Source organism: Siniperca chuatsi, linkage group LG10 (genome assembly GCF_020085105.1).
Source record: "Siniperca chuatsi isolate FFG_IHB_CAS linkage group LG10, ASM2008510v1, whole genome shotgun sequence".
NCBI classification, from domain to species: Eukaryota; Metazoa; Chordata; class Actinopteri; order Centrarchiformes; family Sinipercidae; genus Siniperca; species Siniperca chuatsi.
This window is the reverse complement of record NC_058051.1, coordinates 29,734,100-29,745,367: the sequence shown is the minus strand read 5'-3', so window position 1 is coordinate 29,745,367 and position 11,268 is coordinate 29,734,100. Positions and strand designations below refer to the sequence as shown.

The 11,268-nt window shown below is 41.6% G+C and overlaps 1 long non-coding RNA gene across 1 annotated transcript; it reads left to right on the top strand.

Moving 5' to 3' along the window:
• The first annotated feature begins 1,655 nt into the window (after nt 1-1,655).
• On the top strand, nt 1,656-4,433 carry LOC122882636. The gene is made up of 2 exons (XR_006379413.1): nt 1,656-1,735; nt 3,648-4,433. It is a non-coding gene; the product is annotated as an uncharacterized LOC122882636 (long non-coding RNA).
• Nucleotides 4,434-11,268: the final 6,835 nt, after the last annotated feature.

The window sequence follows — 11,268 nt, the reverse complement described above, 5'->3', positions numbered from 1 at the left end:
GAGCGGAGCGAGCCGGGCAGCAGCCGGAGCGAGAGCCGGAGCGAGAGCCGGAGCGAGAGCCGGAGCGAGAGCCGGAGCGAGAGCCGGAGCGAGAGCCGGAGCGAGAGCCGGGGCTCGGCTCTCGCTCCGAATTTAGACAATGAAACACATTCCCACTTCCTGTGTAGACAGGAAAACATATGCCTAAGGTCAATAAACTGAAGTAACAAAATTGTAGGAAACTGCTGATACAAAAACACAAAACAAACTTCTACTTATTAGTATCTTAACAAATCAACTACTTACAACTTTTTGTTATAGACCTTCAGGCAAACTGAATGAAAAAACTGCTATATTCTTATCTTTACCTGGTTCTCTGTCCGAATCAGTTCTCCAGCAACCTCAAAACAGTCTTCCCATTGTCTACGACGTATTCTGTCCTCGATTTCTTTAGTCAACTTTTCTTTTGCTGATTTCCTCAAAAGCTCTTTCACGACATTTTGCCCCTCCTCCAAAATCAGTTTGTCATATAAAACTTTTCCCTTGCAACAACTTGGTTTTCCACAACATTTTCTGCATCCAAACAATGGCATTAAGGATGCCACAAAAATGATATCAAAGAGTAAAAAGCCACCAATAACCTGAAAAAGAAACAAAGATGGTTATATTATAACAGCATTTCTGTGTTCTTGCAGTCATTTTCTTAAGATAGTTCTCGCTGATCTAGTAGAACAAGACCACAGTGAAATAAAAAGGTAGTACACAACGACATGATGGAAACACTCACCCTGGACTTGTTTTTCAGTTCAGCGATGGTGACTCGATCCTTGTCAGTGATATTCGTCTTGTCTTTGCAGGCTAACTGTGCCTGTTGTTCAGAGTGATCATTCTCACAGCAAACATACCAGTCTCCATCGAGTAACACAAAAGCAACCCAAAGCAGACTAACTAAAGCTGCCTTAAGAAGTTTATGGAAGAAATAAGGCAAAAAAACTGCCACAGCATCCAGTTGGACATGAACACACATATCTAGAGTCTCTCTGAAATGACATTCTTGTCAAGAGTATTAAGAAAATATTATAAAAACTGGCAGAAAAAGGTACAAATAGCAGGCCAAAACTTGTGGTTTGCAAGTGCATTCAAAGTCCCTGTCAAGCACAATACTATAGATAAACATCAAAATGATTGCAGCACAGATGCTGAGCTTTCCAGAAACAAATTTTGTCAGTACGCTGTCCATCTTCAATGTACAGTTGGCATCAGCTGACAGCCTGCAGCTTATACCCTCTGAACATATACCAACATGAAACCATGTATTTCCTGTTTCTGTTGTGTGTGCTGCAAATGAACAGTATAGCCGGGGCGAGAGCCGGGGCAGCAGCCGGAGCGAGCCGGGCGAGCCGGGCAGCAGCCGGAGCGGAGCGAGCCGGGCAGCAGCCGGAGCGAGAGCCGGAGCGAGCCGGGCAGCAGCCGGAGCGAGCCGGGCGAGCCGGGCGAGCCGGGCAGCAGCCGGAGCGAGAGCGGGCGAGCCGGGCGAGCCGGGCAGCAGCCGGGCAGCAGCCGGGCAGCAGCCGGGGCAGCAGCGAGCAAGAGCGAGCCGGGCAGTAGCCGAGCGCGAGCCGGGCAGCAGCCGGAGCGAGAGCCGAGCGAGAGCCGGGGCGAGAGCCGGGGCAGCAGCCGGAGCGAGAGCCGGGGCAGCAGCCAGAGCGAGAGCCGGAGCGAGAGCCGGCGATAAATAAAATCACAATATTTCGGGGTATTTCTGCGATAATGCTATTATGTACGACATACGGTATATTTGTCTATTGAAAAATATATATATATATATATATATATATATAAATATATTTAAAAAAAACAAAAAAAACTTTGTCCTTCACCCTCCGCGGGTGGTCTCATCCTTCGAGCTCGGGTCCTCTACCAGAGGCCTGGGAGCTTGAGGGTTCTGCGCAGTATCTTTGCTGTTCCTAGTACTGCACTCTTCTGGACCGAGATGTCTGGTGTTCTTCCAGGGATCTGCTGTAGCCACTCCTCCAGTTTGGGGGTCGCTGCCCCGAGTGCTCCGATGACCACGGGCACCACTGTCGCCTTCACCTTCCAGGCCTTCTCCAGCTCTTCTCTGAGCCCTTGGTACTTCTCTAGTTTCTCATGTTCCTTTTTCCTGATGTGGTAGATCTGGGCCTCTATTGCTCTGGTGCTCAGGGCCTGCTCCTGTGCAGCCATGATGAGTGCCTATGTGCTGTCCTTTAGTCCGGCCCGCTCTAGCCATTGGTAGGATTTCTTGATATCAGCCACTTCAGTTATGTTCCGGTGGTACATCCCGTGTAGGGGTTTGTCCTCCCATGATGGTCCCTCCTCCAGCACCTCTTCCTCTGTTCCCCATTGCCTGAGACATTCCCTGAGCACGTCATCTGTTGGGGCCTTATCTTTGATGTACTCATGGATCTTGGATGTTTCATCCTGGATAGTGGCTCTCACACTCATTAGTCCACGGCCGCCTTCCTTACGGCTAGCGTACAGTCTCAGGGTGCTGGATTTGGGATGGAACCCTCCATGCATGGTGAGGAGCTTTCGCGTCTTAACGTCTGTGGTCTGTATCTCTTCCTTTGGCCACCTTATTATTCCCGCAGGGTATCTGATCACTGGCAGGGCGTAGCTGTTTATTGCCTGGGACTTGTTCTTGCCATTGAGCTGACTTCTTAGGACTTGCCTTACTCGTTGGAGGTATCACTGAAACCAATGAGCTGATTTTATATATAAATATATATATATAATGTTTGAAAGAATATATTACCCTATTTCTATTCCTTATTTTTTATTTCAGCATTTTAGTTCTACTTAATTCTCCACATTATTTTAGTGTTTCCTCACAAACTACTTTAATCTGCTCACCTTGCTTTGAAAATTTATTCAAGTATCAGAAACTGTATATTTGGTTCATCGGATCAATGTCTAAGATTTTTGAATTATTTTTTAAAATTTTCTCTCTATGGACTATTGAATAGACAAAATTAGAAAATTGCACTCAACATGCATCTCATTGGCTGGTGGGGCCACCCGTCATCACGCCTGCTGTTCAGCCACTTACACCTGTTTTTTTTCTTATAAATGCACTTTGCATCTGCACCAACTCATGAGAAAGAATACAATTTATGGCTGACTGACATGTGATCTCTACAGAGGTCACTAGAGGTCGCTGCTCCATTAGTTTTCACTCTGAACACTGTAGTCTTTTATCAGGAGGTGCAGGTACAGGCAGGTTCAGGTGAGAGAAGCTCAAAAGCAAAAACACAAGGCAACACAGAAACATAGCAGCTAGGATCCCTAAAAGGATCTGGGCTGGTAGAGAGACAGACTGTGACAGCCACAACTTTAAATGAGGCTTACATTTGAACCAATGGTTTGATCTGAGTGTCAATCAATAAACAGTCCTTGTTCCTTACGAGCAACATGAGCTGTCATGCCTGGTTGTAACCCCTCCTCGCGTTATTAAATTGCAGTTGCTGTTCTTGTCTGTTTTTTATTGGTCATGATGCTGTTGATGTCATCACTCCCCAATCTCTTCTGTCTTTGTGAGGAGTGATTTAAATATTTACACCAAATATTCAATCTATTTATTCTGTAATCTGTTCCATGTGAGATGGCTGACTGACATGTTATTCTTACAGATGCTGCCCCTTATGCAGAACACGGAGCGAAGTGCATCAACATACTTTTGAGAAATGTTGTATGAGCATCATCACCAACCTTGGATTGATCTTTAATCTGTAATTATACTGTTTCTAACGGACGAAGACTGTGGAAAACTTTGTTTCTTTGCTTTTGTAATTTGTAATGAGAGTTTTAAAGAAATGCTTCTGTCATGGTATATATTTCTGTGTTGAGCCTTCAGCCTTCAGCACCCAGTATTCTGTAGAGGTCAGTCTGGTGCTATAACTAAATGTTTAACTGCTGAATCAAATTATAATGCAGGTGAAAAGCTTTAAATGTCTCTGTGATAACTTGGCACGACAGCGACACCCTGAACAGGAAGGTCAGAATGTGCAACTGCAGGCTATTTTTAATAATGTTACACTATAAACAAGAGAAATGAAGCTCTCTGTGATGACTTTTTCATGGTGAAGATATTAACTTTTCATTTTTACCAGTGTAGCAGTCGACTCCTGCAGGACATGTTACAGCCTTTAGCTTAAAAAACGTAAAAACCCTGCAGAAGTGCCCAGTTTGTTCTGTGGTGTACTGGATGGTTTATTGGCACCGCCTGTGATGAGCTCTTTATTATGAACACCAGGGAGCGCACACACAGTGTATCTCATGATGTTGTTTGCAAACATGTAATTTTCTCTTTTAATCATTGAACTGTATCATTGTGTTTCACATTTAATTTACTGTTTGTCTTATTATTGTACTAATAAACTCAAAGGAAGCTTCCACTAAACCATGAAGAGAAACTGCTTCTATCACCAACATCTCTCCTTGCTGTCTGAGCTGAGGAATAATAAAGTTCTGTACTTAACGACATTATCATTATCATATTATCATTGATGCCAACTGTCACGCTTTTGGTGTGAGTCACCAGCTTTCAGACTGTCTCACGCTGTCCATACCACCCAGACAAGTCTCATGTCAAAGAACAGGAAGTCACAAAGCCATTCCATAATAAAACACATAGTTATCTGTGTTAAACAGGCCTCTTTGTCCACACGCAACATCTGAACATCAAGCTTCTCTCCACATTGAAGCACCAGCCGTGGTCCATAAACATTACAGAAAGTGCAAAAGACACAATTTGCATGGCTTTAGTTGGCAGAGTAGCACACACACACACACACACACACACACTTGAAATGTCCATTAAAATACAACTTTTAAAGTGATTAGGACAGGTTGGATTAATGTCTAAGTTTTCACAATAATTGTCACGTTACTGAATAATCCAGGCTTCTGTAGGAACATCAGTCTGATGTTCTGTGTGTTGACCACAGGTTTGTATGTAGGATTATCCCACTTGAGTTTGCACACCAGTACAGGATCAAATTTAACTAATAGGAAATATAAAAAATAGAACAAAGAACAATTCTACTTTAGAGTTTTACACAATTAATTTCATAACCTACCAGAGACTCAAATCAATACTGAGGCTGAATAAATCATATTTAACAATTACTTATTTATTTGGAAACTGTTTTTGCTACAAAAACCCAGTAATTAGGATACCTGCGGTGTGAAATGTTAATGTTAATACATTTTCCTGTTGGTGTTTGTTTAGAGAATATAAGCTCCTGGCATATTTTTCTTTTTAATAATTCGGCATCTGTACCACAGTCTTTGTGATTTTTACTTACAATGTTTTGCTTGAGAGAGACGTGGCGTGCACGTGCACACAACAAGAGTGCAATTTATTCATCAGTCTGCCATTTTTGATTGTACTTTTCTTAATAGTCTGGATGTGTCACTCAGCAGATATTTACTGAGTAGAAATTTGTGTTGCTTTGGGTTGATTTTTGTTTTGTATTATTTGCATGCATTTTGAGTTATGTTTTGCTTCAATGTCGTTTTGGCTGAGTTAGAGGGGGGATGAGCAGGAGCCGGTGTGTTGAATCTGTTAAAGAACAGATTAAGTTCGTTGGCCCTGTCCACGCTGCCTTCAGCTCCTCTGCTGCCAGTCGGTCTGAAGCCAGTGATGCTCTTCATGCCGCTCCAGACCTCTCTCATGTTGTTCTGCTGGAGTTTCCGCTCCAGCTTCCTCCTGTACTTCTCCTTGGCCTCCCTGATCTTCACCTTCAGGTCGGCCTGGATTGCCCTCACCTCCTCCCTATTACCTTCGGTAAAGGCCCTCCTCTTGGCATTCAGGATGTCTTTGATGTCCTTTGTTACCCACTGTTTGTTATTTGGAGGTCAAACTGTTTTGAGGCGAAAGTTTCATTTTGCGAGAATTTTCAGAGGTTTTGTAAATAGTGCTTGAAGATGAGGTTTTGTGTTTAATGATTTCAGAAAATGTGTTTTAGCAATTGAGGAAAAACTGTAACTTCCAGAGTCACAGTTCCCTCTCCGCTGAGACTGACAGACATGTAATCTACGCAGGGGTCACTAGAGGTCGCTGCTGCATCAGTTGTTACTCCTCCAACCTGCATCCAGTCACACTAAATCCTCTTCCACATGTTTATCCTTCATCTGTCCTGCAGCAGCTGTTTCTGGAGGGTTGTTTCTATCCGATGGCTGGATTGACTCGTTACTTTACAGAGTTTAACAACCAAAAAATTATAGATACATTAACATGTAAACACACACGACCCATTTTCTACCATTAGCACCTTTACTTAAGTAGGGTCAGTAAGGCTTTGAGGTATATAGGTATATATATTTCCATATTCTGACAGTTTATCAAATAATAAGTGTGTTTTTTCCAAACACAGGACAGAAGGCGGCAGAGGGATCAAGACGGCAGCGTTTGACAGCATGATGGTCACATTTATCATCACCTAACAGTGTTTCACCGAACATTTAGCGAGCTTTAACCTGTGACTGCAGGATGTGACGTCGAAGGCGAGTGATTCACTTTTCTCTCTGCAGAAATAAAACTTTAAATGTGATGTTTTCTTTATCAAACCTTCAGCTCTCCGACATACTGAACAAGCCAAACGTGTGGAAGGATTTTTTTTATCTGAATTCAATGTAAGTGTTTAAAAACAGGAAGCATTAAGAACCAGCGTTATCATATTGTTTGCAAACTTGTAGTTTTTTTCTTTTACTCATTTTGTTTTCCTCCTCTGCATTTATGTCTATTTGCTGTCGCTTCTGCCGACTCACAGAAGGAAACTTTCACCGACTAAACAGTTAGAAAAGGAGGTTTACTGTAATGAAAGTACTGCGTTTCAGTAGCGGCATAGTGACATAATAAATAGCACACAACAGAATTAAGTCGAGATTATGAAAAAAGTTGTAATATTTTGAGAAATTAATTGGTTGGATTTGGAGAGAGCTGTAATTAGGAGGGCAGCCAATGATTATTTTCAGCATCAATTAATCTGCCAAAGTTCTTCTCGATTCATTGATTAATTCATCTTTAAAATGTCTGAAAATTGTGAAAAATGTCCAGAAGGTGACGTCTTCAAAATCGCTTGTTTCGTCGGACGAATACTGTAGAAGACAAAGAAAATGTTAACAGAAATTTCTGCCATATTTGCTTGAAAACCGGATTTAAATTATTACTGAATTATTAGATTTGTTGTTAATTAATTTTCTGCCAGTCGACTGATTGATTAACAACTAATGATCATTAAGAATCTGAGTCACTGCAGTAATAATCTCAGTCCTCATAATGAGGAATTGATGCCAGGTGTGAACTATATGGCCAAAACTATGTGGACACACCTGTCAAACCTCCCCGTGCACAGCAGCTCCACGAGGAAATGCTTCTCCCAACACCTTTGGGATGAACCGGAGAATCCAGCCAACAAAATTCCTCCACAAAGCCAACCTTTTTACAACTTACCACCACAGATTGTAAATAAACGTGGACGACATGACAGCTCCCCCAACAGTGAAGCCAAAACATCTGGATCGCCCTCTGGTGGCTGGCTGCAGTACAGCTCATAAACCCCGCCCCCTCCATGTTAGCAGACGGGACAAACTAAAAAATCAATCAAATATATTTTTCCCACAGATGGTTTCTGCCAGTTTAGGAAGTTCTTATCACACTGATGTTTGTTCACGTGCTCATTTTTCTGATGAGTTTGGTTCTAATTAGTTATTTGATGCTATAAAAAGGGGGTTTCACGTCTTGACTGACAGCAAAACCACGAACTACATGAAGAAACAATGTAAAATCCACCTCTCGGTTCCTGCAGGTGGGCTTTCTTTGCTCTTGCTGTTTAGAAGATAACTTTTTAGAGCAAATCAGCTTTTATTTAGAAGAGGATATGATACTTATTAAACCCACAAATGACTTAAATTTAAAAACTCCGTACAGGAGGAACTGTAGTGAAACCAGACTGTTTCCATGTTTGTTTTTTTAATGAAAATCTGTTAATTGAATATTTACTCATTTCATGCTTAAAAGGTTCAATAACCCTACCCTCCACACTATCTCTGTTTCCATGGTGACGATCAATAAGACCTGCTGACAACCAGAAGAAAACAACTCAACTTGTGGTTTGTTAACAATCTTGTGGGCCGAGCTACGATAAGAGAAATAGTTTTTAATCCCTTGAAATGATTATTTTTGTAAAATAACCTTGTAACTGTTCTGTCTAAAGACTAAAACATCTGTGCAGGTTTCAGCTCGTCTTCATGTTAAGGGGTCATGAATAAGCCATGTATGTACGATGTAACGGACATATCAATATTGGCTAAAATACAACAGTAGACACAGTATACAGTACAAGTATTGCACCTTGCGTATGGTAAATAATCATGCACTCATTATATACTTGCAACATCCCTCTGTTCCTTTAAAAAAACAGGGTAAAATCAGTTGCAAAATGAGTGGACTCTGGTGCTGGTCCAGTACTTGAGACATCACGGGTCCAAGTCCGATGTCTTTCTATCTCCTTTCTATTTTCTGTCTCTTCTTCACTCTCATTTGTTTTGCCTGTGCATCCCTCTTTCATCACCTCTCTTTCTGTTATTTCTTTTATCTCTTTCTTCTCTAACTTCCTGTATGATCACAGCCGTCAACCGCTCTTCCTCTTTTCTGCGTCCCCCCTTTTTTTCATTTCTTCTCTCTCTATCCAATATAAACGCTCCCTGTGTCATTAGCAGATGAATTAAAGTATTTCAGTAGTGAGTCTACAGTGAATTGTTTTCCATCGCGGTGCTGAATTACCACAGAAACTAATGAAACAACTTCACAGGGAGCCACTGAAGTCGACAGCGCTGCGTCTGTTGTACTTCACTTCCCAATCCAATTCATTCAGTCATTCTGCCTTTATGGTTCGTAAGGGAAATTTGGTTTGCAGACCGGCTTTAAATCACCCACTGAAAACACACAGCAGCTAATCGCACAACATACAGAACATCATATAGGTAAACGACGGTGGATAAGAGCAGACAGGGAGCGTGGAGCAATAAAAAGTCAAAATAGAAAGTAGTTACAGAGACACGAGAGGCTGCATCGTTTCATGTGCAAATGAAGCAGAGTAATTGCTGTGGGGATAAACGAGTCCCTGCTTCTTTTACTAAACAACCTGCGGCTTTTCAGTCTTCAGAGGAAGATTAACTGTCATTTTGTTCGGGAGTTTTTCCTCGACCGAATCACGGGTGTAAAGATAGAGGTTTGTGATTTTGGGCTGTTTAAATATAAGTGACCTCTGACCTCTCTTTCCTCAAAGGCAGTGATGTAGGATGTAGACACATGGACACTCTGATGACGTTAAAGTAGTTAACGGAGCTGAAGGGAAGCCGGAAATCCAGCCGTAAGAAAACCTTGTTTAAAATCCAACGACAAAAAAACCCAGCCTTGCAACATAACCTTACTCAACAGTGTGTGGTGGGGTTCATTCATGTTGTCGAGACAGGGATGGGAAAATCTTTAAGCAGATCTAATACTGCTGTTTATCTAATGTTTCTGTTTTTAGTGGCCTCTTGACGAACAATATGCGAATCAGAAACAGGTTTATTGCCAAGTAGGTTTTCACATACAAGGAATTTGCCTTGGTATTTTGGTGCATACCAGTCATAATAAACAAAGTAAGAGAAAAGAAAACAAGTAAAATAGAAATTTACTATTAAAATATGTAAAATATACGTTTTAAAATGAAGAGGATGGAGTGTGCAAATGTTCACAGCATGAAGAAAAAAGAACATGTGCAATGTGCAACTAGAGATTTGCGTTAATATAACACGTGGAGCCGCAAATCAATGCTGCATTCAGTGTCGGCAGAATGGAAAGAACAGGAAAACCTCACGTTATTCCCACTTGGGAGCGTTCACGAGCTTTGTAGTCACATGTAGCCTAAATTAGCTACTTTTGCGGTGTTAGCTATTCGGAGCAGTAACTAACTATACACAGCTATACTCACCTCGGTTTGCAACACCTAGAGTGAATTTGCATCTATTTGCACCCACTTTTTACTTTCCATTCAATTTGCACGCAACTGCGCTACGTTTACAATTTGCTTCCTGTTCTGTGTGAACACACCTTTATACAGCGGAGATTACAGCTGAAAAGATGACAATAGAAGAGATCATGATTGGATATTACAGATATGGAAGAAACCAAGTAACAATGGCGTAAGTGCACACTGCTTTGTTTAATTTTCACGGGAACTGTAGTTGTTTGTATGTCAACAACCAGTCGTTGGTTAACTTTGTTAAAATCACAAAGGTTTCAACTTCTAATATCAACTGCTGTAGTAAATGCTCATTTATCTTAATATGAATATGGATTGTAAACTCCAGGAACACGTTTCACTTTTAGCTACGTTAGCTAGCAATGTTGTGCTAGCTGTTTGTATCCAGCACAACAAAGCTAGCTCTTTGTAGCTAGCATAATAAAACCACAAACAGCTAGAATAACACTGGATATTTTGTATCAATGTTAGGATAAAAACTTTTTTCACAACCAAATATGATATATGATATACATAAAGACATAACGACAGACATTCGACACATTAAATTGGATGTTTATGGTTGATTACATATTCTCATTGCGTTTTCCTGGCCTGCCGTCTTGTTGTGTAATCCTTCCTGTTTACACTTTGTTTCACCCTCCATGTTGTTCTTCGGCGTCGTTCTCCTTCCTAATGCAACGTGTCGCTTTGATGACCATAAAACAATCAGAGGGTTCAAACTCGTGAGCATTTTTACTGTATCAGTTGAATTTCATGACAGTAAACAGTGTGTAAAGAGGACAGAGAGACGAGTAGAACAACATGGCGAGAAAACAGCAGCAAGCAGGCCTGAACACCAACAGCAGGTTTATCAGCAACACACAAATGGTGCCTCACAGCGTTGAACAAACCCCTAAAAAGTCCCCCACGGTGTGATTATCTTCTCATCAAATTTTATTTCTATGGTGACTGCTAATAACGCTAGCAGGTTAGCCTTCCTGACCGTGTCCCAGTAGGACCGTATCCTGCTGCTGTTCATCTGACAGCTGGAGAGAAAAAGACGTGGAAAATCAGTTTATACAGCCCCACTGTGAAACACTGCTGATGGCTTAACACACACACACACACACACACACACACACACACATCGACACGTGAAAATAAATACACAGATACACAATGTGGAAGCCTGTGGTGTGCAGTCTAAAGGGAACCCATAACCTTGGATGAGGGG